At 43.9% G+C, this 16,025-nt stretch overlaps 1 long non-coding RNA gene across 1 annotated transcript in view; it reads left to right on the forward strand.

Moving 5' to 3' along the window:
• The first annotated feature begins 1,207 nt into the window (after positions 1-1,207).
• LOC144493869 (uncharacterized) overlaps positions 1,208-16,025 on the forward strand; it is a 54,658-nt gene continuing 39,840 nt past the window's right edge. The window contains exons 1-3 of the long non-coding RNA XR_013497802.1: positions 1,208-1,267; positions 11,048-11,153; positions 12,674-12,808. This is a non-coding gene — a long non-coding RNA (uncharacterized LOC144493869). The remainder of the gene's footprint in view (positions 1,268-11,047; positions 11,154-12,673; positions 12,809-16,025) is intronic.

Consider the following 16,025-nt stretch of genomic DNA (forward strand, 5'->3'; position numbering starts at 1 on the left):
CAGGGGGAGAGCGTGAACCAGGGCAGAACATGAACCAGGGGAGTGTCTAAACCAGGGGAGTGTCTAAACCAGGGGAGTGTGTAAAACAGGGCAGTGTGTAAACCAGGGGAGTGTGTAAACCAGGGGAGTGTGTAAACCAGGGGAGTGTGTAAACCAGGGGAGTGAGTAAACCAGGGGAGTGTGTAAACCAGGGGAGTGTGTAAACCAGGGGAGTGTGTAAACCAGGGGAGTGTGTAAACCAGGGGAGTGTGTAAACCAGGGGTGTGTGTAAACCAGGGGAGTGTGTAAACCAGGGGTGTGTGTAAACCAGGGGTGTGTGTAAACCAGGGGAGTGTGTAAACCAGGGGAGTGTGTAAACCATATTACCTGAACAAACTCACATTTACAACCATTATTTTGCAATTGTGCCTTTGTCTATATATGCCGTGTTTGTGAAGCCTACCTCTTCATTCATCTGTTGAAGGAGCAGCACTTCAAAAGCTTGTGATTCCAAATAAATCTGTTGGACTTTAACCTAGTATTAGAATCATAGAAACACTGCAGTGCAGAAAGAGGCCATTTGGCCCATCGAGTCTGCACTGACCACAATCCCAACCAGGCCCTACCCCCATATCCCTACATATTTACCCGCTATTCCCGCTAACCTACGCATCTCAGGACACTAAGGGGCAATTTTAGCATGGCTAATCAACCTAACCCGCACATCTTTGGACTGTGGGAGGAAACCGGAGCACCCAGAGGAACCCTTCGCAGACACGAGGAGAATGTGCAAACTCCACACAGACAGTGACCCAAGGCTGGAATTGAACCCGAGTCCCTGGAGCTGTGAAGCAGCAGTGCTGACCACCTTGCTACCGTGCCGTGTTGTGAGACTTCTTATTGTGCCTCCGCCGGCACCTCCACATCATCTCTTGTCCCTGAACCATTCTCTCTGCTTCGCTATTTATTTTTGGATTTAATTGTGTCAGCCACCATTATGAGTGAGAGCGAGCTTCCTATTGGCTGAAAATGGTTGATTGACATTGCTCTTCGCCATTTAGCCGGGAGGATCATGGAGATCCCGCCCATCAATGGGTTTCGCGACTCGGCCGTTAAACCGCCCGCGCGCGATACGGCCATTGCGAGTGATGTCACGCCTGGGCAGTGCGCATGTGTGGAATCTCCCAATGCACAGGAAAGGCGCTGCTCTGATCAGCGCGCTTGCGCGGGACTGCCTCTGAGTGTGGCTGCTATGGTGGCAGGTGAGGGCGAGTGGAAACGGTGTGAGGTGAATGAGAAGTAGTTTGAATATTGATCATTCGGGTCGGAATTACAAGAATTAACTGGATATCTGGTGTTATCGTTATATTGTTTAAACAAAGACTGTTTCTGGAGAGTAATCCTCAGTTTGGAAAGAATATGGCGAATTTCCGCTTTTCACCTGAAAAGAAACCAAACCCGAGACAGAAAAATAGTAAATCATCTGAAAACATGTATGGCGGGAGGATGGAGCCGGTGTGTAACCCGGGGCGGAGAGGGGGAGACGGCGCGTGACCCGGGGCGGAGGAGGAGGGTCCGGCGCGTGACCCTGGGAAGAGCGGGGGTCCGGCGCGTGACCCTGGGAGGAGCGGGTCCGGCGCGTGACCCGGGGAGGAGGGGGTCCGGCGCGTGACCCGGGGAGGAGGGGGTCCGGCGCGTGACCCGGGGAGGAGGGGGTCCGGCGCGTGACCCGGGGAGGAGGGGGTCCGGCGCGTGACCCGGGGAGGATGGAGCCAGGGAGATCAAACACTGTGCTGTAACATGGGAACATGTAGGTGCAGCAGGTGGTAAAGAAGGCAAATGGTATGTTCACCTTCATTGCGAGAGGTTTAAGAAGGGAGGGAGGCAGCAGATGGGAAATTATAGGCTGGTTAACCTAACCTCAGTCATTGGCAAGATTTTAGAGTCCATTATTAAAGATGAGATCGCAGAGTACTTGGAAGTGCATGATAAAGTAGGACTGAGTCAGCACGGCTTTGTCAAGGGGAGGTCATGTATGACAAATCTGTTCGAGTTCTTTGAGGTAACAAGGAAGTTAGATAATGGAGAACCATTGGACATGATTTATTTAGATTTCCAGAAGGCCTTTGACAAGGTGCCACATAGGAGACTGTTCAATAAGTTAAGTGCCCATGGTGTTAAAGGTAAGATCCTGGCATGGATAGAGGGTTGGCTGACTGGCAGAAGACAGAGTGGGGATAAAGGGGGCTTTTTCAGGATGGCAGCCTGTGACTAGTGGTGTGCCTCAGGGGTCAGTGTTCGGACCACAACTTTTCACAATATACATTAACGATTTGGAAGAAGGAACTGAAGACATTGTTGCAATATTTGCAGATGATACAAAGATATGTAGAGGGAAGCAGGGGGGCTGCTAAAGGACTTGGACAGGTTAGGAGAATCGGCAAAGAAGTGGCAGATGGATACATTGTGGAAAAGTGAGGTTACGCACTTTGGAAGGTGGAATGGAGGCATAGACTATTTTCTAAATGGGGAAATGCTTAGGAAATCAGAAACACACAGAGACTTGGGAGTCCTTTTTCAAGATTCTCAAGGTTAACGTGCAGGTTCAGTCAGCAGTTGGGAAGGCAAATCCAATGTTAGCATTCATGTTGAGAGGGCTAGAATACAAGAGCAGGGTTGTTCTTTTGAGGCTGTATAAGGCTCTGCTCAGACCCCATTTGGAGTATTGTGAGCAGTTTTGGGCCCCATATCTAAGGAAGGATGTGCTGGCCTTGGAAAGAGTCCAGAGGAGGTTCACAAGAATGATCCCTGGAATGAAGAGCTTGTCATATGAGGAAGGGTTGAGGACTCTGGGTCTGTACTCGTTGGAGTTTAGTCGGATGAGGGGGGAATATTGTTGAAACTTGCGGGATACTGCGAGGCCTGGATAGAGTGGACGTGGAGAGGATGTTTCCACTAGCAGGAAAAACTAGAACCAGAGGGCACAACTCAGGCTTAAGGGGCGATCCTTTAAAACAGTGATGAGGAGGAATTTCTTGAGCGAGAGTGTGGTGAATCTGTGGAACTCTTTGCCGCAGAAGGCTGTGGAGGCCGGGTCATTGAGTGTCTTTAACACAGAGATAGATAGGTTCTTGATTATTAAGGGGTTATGGGGAAAAGACGGGAGAATGGGAGTAAGAAAAAAATCAGCCATGATTGAATGGTGGAGCAGACTCGATGGGCCAAATGGCCTAATTCTGCTCCTATGTCTTATGGATCAGATCTAAGCTCTGCAGTGCTGCCACATTCAGCCATGATGATGTTGGACAATTAAATAACTCAATGGAGGAGGAGGCTCCACATATATCCCCTTCCTCAGTAATGAAGGAGCCCAGCACATCAGTGCAGGAAAAAAGAGGCTGAAGCATGGGCAACAATTTTAGCCAGAATTGCCAACTGGATGATCCACTCAGCTTCCTCTGGAGGTCTCCAGCATAGTAAGAAGTCTCACAACACCAGGTTAAAGTCCAACAGGTTTATTTGGTGGGGGTTACTGATAATGTGACATAAACCCAACATCCCGGTTTAGGCCGTCCTCATGTGTGCGGAACTTGGCTGTCAGTTTCTGCTCAGCGACTCTGTGCTGTTGTGTGTTGTGAAGGCCGCCTTGGAGAATGCTTACCTGAAGATCCAAGGCTGAATGCCCGTGACCCCCACAGCTTGCCTCCTGGACTTGCAGAATCTCACCAGCTGTCCTGTCTGGAGACAATACACACCTCTTTAACCTGTGTTTAATGCTCCCTCCACCCACATTGTCTGTACCTTTTAGACCTAGCTGGCTGTAGGGATTCGCATTCTAATCAGTATTCTGTAACTTGATTTTGTGTCTGTTTGCACTGTTTGAGAGCACATTTCCACTCCATCTGACGAAGGAGCAGTGCTCCGAAAGCTTATGGTATTTGCTACCAAATAAACCTGTTGGACTTTAACCTGGTGTTGAGACTTCTTGCTGTGTTCACCCCAGTCCAATGCCGGCATCTCCACATCATGGTCTCCAGCATCACAGGCCTCAGTCTTCAGCAAATTTGATTCTCTCCATGATATCAAGAAACCGCTGAAGGCACTGAAAACTGTAAAATGCTATGGACCCTGACAATATTCAGGCAGCAGTACTGAAGATGTGTGCTCCAAAACATGTTGCTCCCCTAAACAAGCTGTCCCAGTTGCAGTTACAGCAATGAGGAAAATTGCCAAGGTATGTCAAGTGCACAAATAGGACAAATCCAACCGGCCCAATTAGTCTTGATCACTAGTAACGCGATGAGTGGTCATAAACTGTGCTATCAAGCAGCACCTGCTCAGCAATAACCTGCTCACTAAAGATTAGTTTGACTTCTGCCAAGGTCACTCAGCTCCTGACCTCATTACAGCCTTTGATCAAGCATGAACAAAAGAGCTGAATTCCAGAGGTGAGGTGCGAGTAACTTTCCTTGACATTAACACAATATTTGACTGAATATGGCATCAAGGAATGATATCAAGAGGAAAATTCTCTGCTGGCTAGTCATTCTTGGCGCAAAGGTACATGGTTGTGGTGGTTGGAGGTCAACCGTCTTAGCTCCAGGACAACATTGCAGGAGTTCCTCAGGGTTGTGGCATAATTCCAACCATCTTCAGCTGCTCCTTTCGATTTTCCGTTGATTGCACAATGTTCATCCCATATTCAGTGGGCTGACATGAGGAAAGGTTGAGTTCAATACAGCTATATTCTCTTGAGTACTGAAGAATGAGGGAGGATCTTGCAGAAACCTATAAAATTCTAACATGACTAGCCAGGGTAGATGCAGGAAGTATGTTCCTGATGGTAGAGGAGTCCAGAGCCAGGGGTTGTAGTCTAAGGATAATGGGTAAACGCTTTCGGACTGAGATGAGAAATTTCTTCACTCAGAGAATGATGAGTCTCTGGAACTATCTACCACAGAAACACTTGAGGTCACAACAACAAATGTTTTCAGGGAGGAGTTAAATATAGGCTGCAAAGAGACATAGATAGGATGCAAAGCTGGGCTGAAAAATGGCATATGGAGTTTAACCCTGATAAATGTGAGGTGATTCATTTTGGTAGGACAAATTTAAATGTGGATTACAGGGTCAAAGGTAGGGTTCTGAAGACTGGAGGAGGTGAAAGGGCAGGTGTTGCTCCTTCTGCAACTGTCTCCGCCACATCTGTTCTGATGATGCCACATTCCAGAATAGTGTTGCCAATATGTCTTCCTCAATCTTGGTTTTCCACCCACTGCGGTTGACAGGGCTCTTAACCAGGTCTGACCCATCCCTCTGGCCATTGCTCTCACCCCCAGAACCAGGATAGGGTCTCATTGTTCTCACTTTTCACCCCAGAGATAAAGAAGGCGGAGAGCAGAGGGGTCCTTATGGTAGCTGGGCATTCCTATGCTCCTGACAAGCCTTAACTTTCTCTGCCTGCCAAGTTACGGGTATAGCTAAAAGAAATCCCGGACCCTCAACCCCCTCCATTCCCCATTGCACTGGTGGCCTGACTGATTTCTCTCTTTTTTAAGTTGGTGAGCTGCAGTTCCATGTTGAAATGCACTCCCTGTTTTATACTTTCCATTGCAGCTGGCTGCTCTTTTGATGATGGAATGGTGTGATTGGCCCTCCAACTTTGAAAGCCAGACCACCATTCTTATTTGGATATAGGATCCCTCTCCATACCAATTAAGGGGTGCATCATTTAGAATTGGAAGTTTGAAGTATTTCCCTGTTTTGAGTTTGGGAACAGGAATCATGCCCACCCCAAAGTTGAAAATTCAGCTCTATCTCCATAAAGATCAGGATACTGTATATTTTATGCCTCCACTGATTTGCAAATGTATACATCTATGTCTCAGTTTATACACTTCCTTTCGAATTGTATCCTTTGTTTTATATTGTTTCTCCTTGTTTTTTCTATCAAATTCCATCACCTCATACTTCTCGGCATTGAATTTAATCTGCTACATGCTAAGTTTTTTTTCAGCAGTCACTTGAAGGCTGTCATTTTCTCTTTTACAATTCATAAGACATCTAAGTTATAGAATTGAAAATGGTGAAATTCTACCCTCCATGCCCAACTCATTAACATATTCCTGCATTATAAGAACATAAGAACATAAGAAATAGGAGCAGGAGTAGGCCATCTGGCCCTTCGAGCCTGCCCCGCCATTCAACAAGATCATGGCTGATCTGAAGCGAATCAGTTCCACTTACCCACCTGCTCCCCGTATCCCCTAATTCCCTTATCGATCAGAAAACTATCTACCCGTGATTTAAACATATTCAACGAGGAAGCCTCCACCACTTCAATGGGCAGAGAATTCCAGAGATTCACTACCCTCTGAGAGAAGAAGTTCCCCCTCAACTCTGTTCTGAACCGGCCCCCCCTTATTTTGAGGCTGTGCCCTCTAGTTCTGGTTTCACTTCTAAGTGGAAAGAATCTCTCCACCTCTACCCTATCCAGCCCCTTCATTATCTTATATGTCTCTATAAGATCACCCCTCATCCTTCTAAACTCCAACGAGTACAGACCCAATCTGTTTAATCTCTCCTCATAAACTACACCCCTCATCTCCGGTATCAACCTGGTGAACCTTCTCTGCGCTCCCTCCAAGGCCAATATATCCTTTCGCAAATAAGGGGACCAAAACTGCACACAGTACTCCAGTTGCGGCCTCACCAGTGCCTTGTACAGTTGCAGCAAGACCTCCCTGCTTTTATATTCTATCCCCCTCGCGATAAAGGCCAACATTCCATTCGCCTTCTTGATCATCTGCTGCACCCGCAGACTGAGTTTTTGCGATTCGTGCACAAGGACCCCCAGGTCCCTCAGCACAGTCGCACGATGTAATTTTTCTCCATTTAAATAATATTCCAATTTACTATTATTTCTTCCAAAGTGGATAACCTCACATTTGCTAACGTTATATTCCATCTGCCAGATCCTCGCCCACTCGCTCAGCCTATCCAAATCTCTCTGCAGACTTTCCGCGTCCTCCACGCAATTCATTTTCCCACTCACCTTCATGTCATCAGCAAACTTGAATACCGTAGATTCAGTCCCCTCCTCCAGATCATCTATGTAAATGGTAAACAATTGAGGCCCCAGCACCGATCCCTGCGACACACCACTGGTCACCAACTGCCAACCAGAAAAGCACCCATTTATCCCAACTTTCTGCTTCCTGTTAGATAGCCAATCCCCAATCCACGCCAACACCTTACCCCTAACTCCGTGTACCCCAATCTTCTGCAGCAACCTTTTGTGAGGCACCTTATCGAACGCCTTCTGGAAATCTAAAAACACCACATCCACCGGTTCCCCTCTGTCAACCGCACTAGTGACATCTTCATAAAAGTCCAGTAGATTCGTCAAACATGACTTTCCCTTCATGAATCCATGCTGCGTCTGCTTGATCGAACCATTCTTATTCAGGTGCTCTGTTATTTCCTCTTTAATAATGGACTCTAGCATCTTCCCAACTACGGACGTTAAGCTAACCGGCCTGTAGTTACCCGCCTTTTGTCTACTTCCTTTTTTAAACAGCGGCGTAACAGTAGCTGTTTTCCAGTCAGCCGGCACTACCCCAGAGTCCAGCGAATTTTGATAAATTACTACTAACGCATCTGCTATTACCTCAGCCATTTCTTTCAGTACCCTGGGATACATTCCATCCGGGCCCGGGGGCTTGTCTACCTTCAGTCCTATTAGTCTACCAAGCACCACCTCCTTAGTAACAGTAATTGTATTAAGGACCTCCCCTCCCACCAACACTCGATCTCTAATATTCGGCAAACTATTTGTGTCTTCCACCGTGAAGACCGACACAAAGAACTTATTTAAAGTCTCAGCCATTTCCTCGTTTTCCACTATTAAATCCCCCCTCTCATCTTCCAAGGGTCCAACATTCACTCTAGCCACTCTATTCCTTTTTATATACTTGTAAAAACTTTTACTATCATTTTTTATATTTTGAGCTAGTTTAGTTTCATAATCTATCTTTCCTTTCTTAATCGCTTTCTTAGTCGTTCTTTGTTTTTCTTTAAAGCTTTCCCAATCCACTAATTCTCCACTATTTTTGGCCACTCTGTACGCATCTGATTTTATTTTAATACTCTCCTTCGTTATCCACATCCAGTTATCCTTTTTCTTACAGTCCTTCTTTATCACCGGAATATATTTTTGCTGAGTACTTAAAAAAATCTCCTTAAAAATCCTCCACTGTTCCTCAGCTGTCCTACCTACCAGTCTGCTCGCCCAGTCTACATTAGCCAATTCCACCCTCATCCTATCGTACTCCCCTCTGTTCAAGCAGAGGTCACTGGTTTGGGACCCTACTTTATCTCACCCTCCATCTGTATCAGAAATTCCACCATATTATGATCACTCATCCCAAGAGGATCCTTCACAAGAAGATCCTTAATCCTACCTGTCTCATTGCACAGGACCAGATCCAAGATAGCTCGCTCTCTCGTAGGTTCTGTAACATACTGTTCAATGAAACAATCCCGACAGCATTCCAAGAACTCTTCCTCAAGCCCTCCACGCCCAATTTGAGTCGATAAGTTTTCTGGGAAATCTCACTGTATACCTTCCTCCATTAATCATTCACCACAGTCTCAGTTGCCTAACACTCAGACAACTCTATATTCATGTTGTTAATGTCCCTTTTATTTCATCCACTTCAACTTTACCATGACCCCATGAATAAGATCAAATACGTTTAACACACACCAAATGTTTCATAACGATTTGTGGAAAATGCTTATCATCATTTCAAATGGAAAATAAATAAACCAAATATTTGCACTTTGGACACAGGGAGCACACAGCTCTTGCCGTCAACATAGTGTGCAATCACCATGCAGCTCACTTCACTTGCCCTTGCTTTACATTCATCACTTCAGAGACACTGGTAAGAAACAAGAACTATGCTGATGGAAATCAGTGGAATGTAGCAACCCTGTGCATTTGTAATGGTCAACAAAGTGTCTCTTGGATCACGCACACAATCTAGATGAGCCACATGTGGCCTCTAGGCCACAGGTTGCCCACTTCTGTTCGAGCCTCTCCCACAAGTTGAAGCATCCTCCTCATATCTATGCTATTAATGTCCCTCAATATGTTGCAATATAACTTATTGCACCCCTCATTCCTTCTAAACCGATTATGGGTTTAGGCTCCACCTGTTCAATCTTTCTTCTTAAAATAGGTCCCTCATCCCAATAATTTGTCGAGTGATTAATCTCTGAATTGTTTCAAACACTTCATTTCATTTCAAATAAGGGACCAAACACAGTATTTCAGATTTGATCTCCCCAAAGCCTCTATAGCTGCAGTAAAACATCCTTTTATTTTACATTCCCTTTCCCATATTCCATTTGCCTTCCTACTCGCATGCTGTTTCTGCAGGGAAGCTTTGTATGTTTAAGTTTGTTTATTAGTGTCACAAGTAGGCTTACATTAACACTGCAATGAAGCCACTGTGAAAATCCTCTAGTCGCCACACTCCGGCATCTGTTTGGGTACACCTGAGGGAGAATTTAGCATGGCCAATCCCCCTAACCAGCACATCGTTGGACTGTGGGAGGAAACCGGAACACCCGGAGGAAACCCACGCAAACACAAGGAGAACGTGCAAACTTCACACAATGACTCAAGCTGGGAATCGAACACGGGTCCCTGGCGCTGTGAGGCAGCAGTGCTAACCACTGTGCTACCATGACACCCAGATCCCTCAGTACCACCCTGTTCTATAATCTTTCCATTTAAATGGTGTGCTGTTTTTCTATTCTTCCTGTCAAAGTTGACAAATTCATATTTTCTCACATTATACTCTGGAAATCTTTATTTCACTCACTTTAACCTGTGGATATTCATTTGCAGCCTCTCTCCCTCCTCTTGACAACTTACTTTCCTAACTATATTGGTGCAATTTGCAAATTTAGCTATCAATCAATCGGGTTGTTTTGTTTTCTATAATCTGTTTATTTGTTAATCCACTCTTCCACTTCGACTTTTGTAGCTTATTCTTTGGTGTCCAGTATTCATCCTGGTTCACTCTTGAGTTATCAACTTGACATGTATTCTGCCATTCAGTTTCATGTCAATGTCTGTCTCCTTTGTTTTGGTTGTCCTAAATTTTGTTTTGATGGAAATGAACCCCAATTCTACCCAAATCATCACCTCTTTAAAGGCAGCCCATTGTTTGTGTAAAAATTACACACGAATTATCAACCCCAAATTGTTGGGGACTATCTGTTCTGAAACCATTGACATTGACCTGCACCCACTTAGGTTTTTATATGCTAGATTGTTGCTTGTAATTTTCCACATCTGATCTAAACCTATGCTACTATGATCAGTGTCCCATAAACATTCCCCATTTCTTACTTGATATGAACACAAGAATTTGGAGCAGGGGTAGGCCACTTGCCCCATGACCCTGACACATCATTCAATAAGATCATGGTTAATCTGATTTTAAAAATTCCTACCAACAAGATTTTGCGCCATTGTTTATCAAAAATCCATCTACTCTGCCTTAAAAATGATCTGCAGGCAGACAGCTCCCACCTCTAGATTGCTATTATCTATGGTGGCTTCAATATTTATTAAAGTCTGCTGCAGCTCACGCAGGATTGAATATTAAGATGGTTTTCGATTTTTCAAAAACCTCTTGTAGTGTAGTAGAGGTGTAAACATAATTGGTGGAATTGATGCTTGGGTTTCAGGGAAGGTGTGCAGATTTGGGAAGCAACTACGTGTTCAAGGACTTTGAGAAGGGAGGGGAAGCTGGACATAGAGAAGATATTTGCAAGGACAGATAGATCAAAAATTGATTTTTTTCATGGAGAGAGGTGACAATTAATGCATACATTGTGGATCAGTTGTCAGATTTGCCCCTCATCATAAATTTTGTGTGTAAATACCTAATGATACCACACAGATAAATTGTATGTGTCACATCACTGTTTAAATTTATAATTTCAAGATCTTACAATTTATATTTCTATCTATTCCTCTCATTAATAGTATATTTTAGAGCATCCAAATCTTAGAACACCAGTCAACCCAATGGCTGAAGGTTCTAACGGAGGAGAGGATCCAACATCTTCAAACAAAATGAGAATGGGCAAAGGTAGGTTCAGAAACCCTTTTTTTAATGTTATTTCTGTTCTTGTAAAAAGATCCAGATCTTGTGGAAGACCCACAGCTCGCACATAAAGAGTGAATAGGACCGGGACAGGAAATGATAAATCAGTTAATCTAAATCTGCTGCCTGGCGTCTGTAATAAAGGATCGCTTGACAGAACATCTTCAAATTATCACCTGATCAAAGATTTGTGATCTGTAAGTCATGTCAGGTAAACCAGATTGATTTTTGAAGATGGGACCGGTGGATGCCAATGGATGTTACTTATATGGACATAATTTCTACCATGTGAACATTTGATTAAAGTCCCTCAGCAAAGCCTGCCTTCAAGTTTAAACTTGTGAAATTGTTTAAATTACTGACCTGGTTTGGAAATTTAAGTGACAGAAAGCAGAGTGTATGAATAATGGACAGAATTGACTAGTGATGGCTTCAAGTATTTGTTTTGGGGCCTCAATTATTCACCCCATTTATTGGCATCTTGATTAATGAAGTAGAACGCCACATTTCCAAATTTTCCAATTACACAGTATGCTGCATTGTACACAGTGTTGATGGAAGCATAAAATTGCAGGGAGAATCTGTAGATTAAGTGAATGGACACAACTGTGGCAAACTGATTTCAATGTAGGCAGACATGAGGGCATTCCAGTGCATAAAAACTCAAAGGGGGAAGGTGTAAAGAATCTAGGCAGACCATGAACTTAGATTGCTTAAAAATGTCATGAACCACCGCAAAAACTAATCAAATAACTAAATGGAATGCTAACCTTTACATCTAATTCACACAAATGCAAGAGAATAGAAGTTAGGCCACCAATATGAAACAGTCCTGAATAAAACACACCAAGTTTTGGCCAGTGTCAAATCCTCTGGAATAGCAGACTTGATGGGCTGAATGATCTACTCCTTTTATTTTCGTATAATTCTATGATATTGTCAGCAACAAGACACAATACCTTAGGATGGGTATATTAGTTTTCAAAAGGTGCAGCGTTGCTTTGTGAAAATGGTACTTGTACTTCAAGGGTTAAATGATGAGGAGTAATTATGCAAACTGGTGTTGTATTTCCTGTAATTTGCAATGTTACAAGGCCATTTTATTGAAATTTTCAAAATATTAAGCGCAGATCGAAACCATTAATGCTTTTTGAGGGCTGGCGGCAGGAGGGGTATGGTGGAGTGTCTGGGAATCAAAAAATAAAGCTAGACCTTTCAGGAATGAAGTTTGTAAATAATGAAATTATTTCCACAAATTGCAATTGATCCTAAATCGGTTGTTGGTTTTACCTGAGATTGATGGCTTCCCATTAACCAGGGGATATGGAACAAAACCGAGCATGTGCAATTGGATCACAAATTAGCAATGATATCATTGAATACCACTAGTTATTTAGAAGATGTTTGATTATATAGCTCAGGAGGAGGCTTTATCAGTTTGTTTTCAGAGGAATTTTTAACAGCCTGGATAGAAGCTTGATGTGTTTAATTTCCTGTGTTCTCAGATCCAAACTCGACAATTACTGAGTTTTTCACAAGGTGCAATGACTACCAATTGTTCCAGTTCACAAAAATCTACTAGGACAGACTAGAACAAGCGATTGAAGAAGGGATAGAAGGTCTTGGTCTGCTGTTAACAGGTGAGGACCAATTTACTGGATATGAGTATCATGTAAGTGGGAAGGACTGAAAATGAAATAAATGCTGAAAAAAAAATCTAGACAGGTCAGGATATGCAGAGAAAGGAACATAGTTAATGTTTCGGGTCTGTGATTTCTATCAGAAATGTTTTTCCTTCCTTCCCATGTCACTGGATCAAAATTCTGGAGCTCATCGAGACTCAAAACATTAGCTCTCATCTCTCTCCACAGATGCTGTCAGACTTGCTGAGATTTTCCAGCATTTTCTGCTATTGTTACATCATCCCACAGATGGACTATTCAGTCACTTAAATGTGTTTCCTACAATTAGTTTTGAATGTCTCTCGTTTTAAAATCAGGATGAGTCCTCTGCTTCTATTGTACTGGGCAAAGTGAAGTAGCAACAATATCACCACTCAACCTGTTCTTTTCCAGTGACAACATGTCCAGTTCATACACTTTCTCCAAATGCACTCCCGTCATTCTTTCTGTCATTCTAGTTGTACTCTTCAATAATCTTTTTGGACTTCAATGAAAGGAAAGAAAGGTTTGCATTTATATAGTGCTTTGCACAACCACCTGGTGTCGAAAAGCACCCAGAATCATAGAATCATAGAAACCGTGCAGTACAGAAAGAGGCCATTCAGCCCATCGAGTCTGCACCAACCACAATCCCACTCAGGCCCTACCCCCATATCCCTAAGTATTTACCCACTAATCCCTCTAACACATCTCAGGACACGAAGGGCAATTTTTAGCATCCAACCTAACCCGCACATCTTTGGATCCAACAGTTAATTAAGTACTTTTTGAAGTGTACTTACTGTTGTAATATAAGAAACACAGCTGTGAAATAGTAAACAAAGAACTTGCATGAACTACAATGTGATAATCACCCGCTATTCTTTTTCGCATTGATGATCAAAGGATAAATATTGTCGTGGAAGCTGAAGAAAATTCCCTTGTTTTTGAAATGGTCCTTTGGGATCGTTTACTTTCACCCAACAGTCAGATGGGCCTCTGTTTAATGTCTTGTCTGAAAGACAGCGCCTCTGACAGTATAGCACTCCCTTGACACTCCTGGAATGTCAGCCTTGATTTTGGTGCCCAGACATTGATTTTAGGAAGTGACAGTATAATCAAACCCATTCCGTTCAATACTGCTTCATTAATACTGCCCCACGATCTAATTTTCTTCCCACACTGCAGCTGAAATTCCCTGCAGTATTAGATCTTATGATTGTAGAATGTTGCAGAAGGGAAATTAGAAAGTCAGAAAGACATGGGGAGTTCTGTCTCGTGTTTTTAGTGGTTCCTTAGCAGCAGCATTGCAGCTCATCAGGGGCACTTTAAGAAAATGGTTGCGTGACATCATCGGATGTGACATCTTTGGCCAGTTGCTATTAAATCTTTGATAGCGCACTCAAGCATTTTCCTCATTACTGACGTCAGCTGTGCAGTAGAGGAATTGCTTGTCGTGTTAATACCTGCTGAATAAATCTTAATTTTGTTGAACCCCTGTGGCCTGCTAAAGTCAATCCTGTGAACACCACCAAAAACCGGCAATGAGGAAGTCCAATAACGTTTGCAGCCACGTGAAGGAGCCGAAAAATTGGGAGAAAGTAACTTTGTAGAGAAGCTCGCCACGTGCTTCACTGAAAACATATAGCATATAGATTGGGCGAATCAAATTCATAATACTGTAGAGGATGTTTTTCTGGATCAATACATTGAGAACCAACTAGAGAACAGGCTGGTGTTGTGTAATGAGAAAGGAATAATTGGCAATAGAGTGTGCAAGGCCTCTTGGGGATGAGTGACTAATATGACAGAATTCTATATCAAGATGAAGAGAAGTTGATTCTGAGACGAGGGTCCTGAATCTTAATAATGGAAATTACAATGTTGTGACACATGAGTTGGCTATGCTGGATTGGGGGATGTTACTTAAAGGGATGACGGTGAATATGCAATGACAAACATTCCAGGAGCACATGGGTGATCTGCAACAATTCCTTATTCTTGTCTGGTACAAAACTGAAATAGGAATGATGCCAAACCATGGCTTACAAGGAAAATTAGAGATAGTATAAAAATTGCCCAGAGAAAAATGATAGACTGGTAATTGAGTGCATTTTAGATTTTGACAAAGCAGGATCAAGGGATTAATTAACAAAGGGAAAACGGGAGTACAGGAGTGAGCTTGCAGAGGACATAAAAACTGACAAAGTTTATGTGCTTAAGTCAAGAGAAAAAGATTGGGAAAGACAAATATAGATCCCTTACAGCCTGAAACAGGAATTTACAACTGGGGAATAGAAATGACTGACCAACTAAGTACGTACTGTGGTCCTGTCTTCACAAAGGAGGACGCAAATAAGATAGCAGAACTTTCGGGGAACACAGGGTTTCTTGAGGGGGAGTAACTGAAGGAGATCACTGACAAATCCTTTAAATTTTAAAAATGTCTTTAAAGTTTGCATCTATAAATGTACGCAGCCATTAAAGATGGTCTGAGATGTGCGACCAGCTTGTCTTACCTGGCCAAGGTCAAGGCTGACCTGCTGTTCCTGTAGGAGTGTGGAATACCCTACCTCAACAACTACAGGTGCTGGTCGAGTGTGTGGTCCCACGGACCGTCCATCTGGTCCGGTGGGAACGACTGCCGTTCCTCCAGCCTAGGCATTCTGCTGCGAGGAGGCAACTTCACCGTCTCCGAAGTTAAGGAGGTGGTGGGAGGACGCCTCCTCATAGCAGACGTCATGAACAAAAACTGCCCCCTCAGGCTGATTAATGTGTATGCGCCTGCCGTCAAGACCGAGCGGCTAGCACTTTTTGAACAGCTGCCACTGCTACTCACCACCTCCAGGCCAATCATACTGGGTGGAGATTTTAACTATTATTGACAAGGCCGGCCGACCCAACAGGGCTGAAAGAAAACTGGACGCTACGTCCAGAGCCCTGCTGGAAACAGTCAAAGATGCCAAGCTGCTCGACGTCTGCAGCAACCCAGCAGACGGAGGGCAGCGTAGATACACGTGGTCGCGGCCAGACGGGTCTGTCCGCTCCAGGATCGACTTCATGTTTGCATCCCGCACGCTCACGGTCAGGTCCACCGATGTCAAGCCGGTGTTCTTCTCTGACCACTGCCTCCTGCTGGTAGACCGTCAGCTGGAGGAAAACCAGAAAGTGGGCAGGGGGTCCTGGAAGCTAAATG

This window comes from Mustelus asterias, chromosome 5 (assembly GCF_964213995.1).
Source record: "Mustelus asterias chromosome 5, sMusAst1.hap1.1, whole genome shotgun sequence".
NCBI lineage: Eukaryota > Metazoa > Chordata > Chondrichthyes > Carcharhiniformes > Triakidae > Mustelus > Mustelus asterias.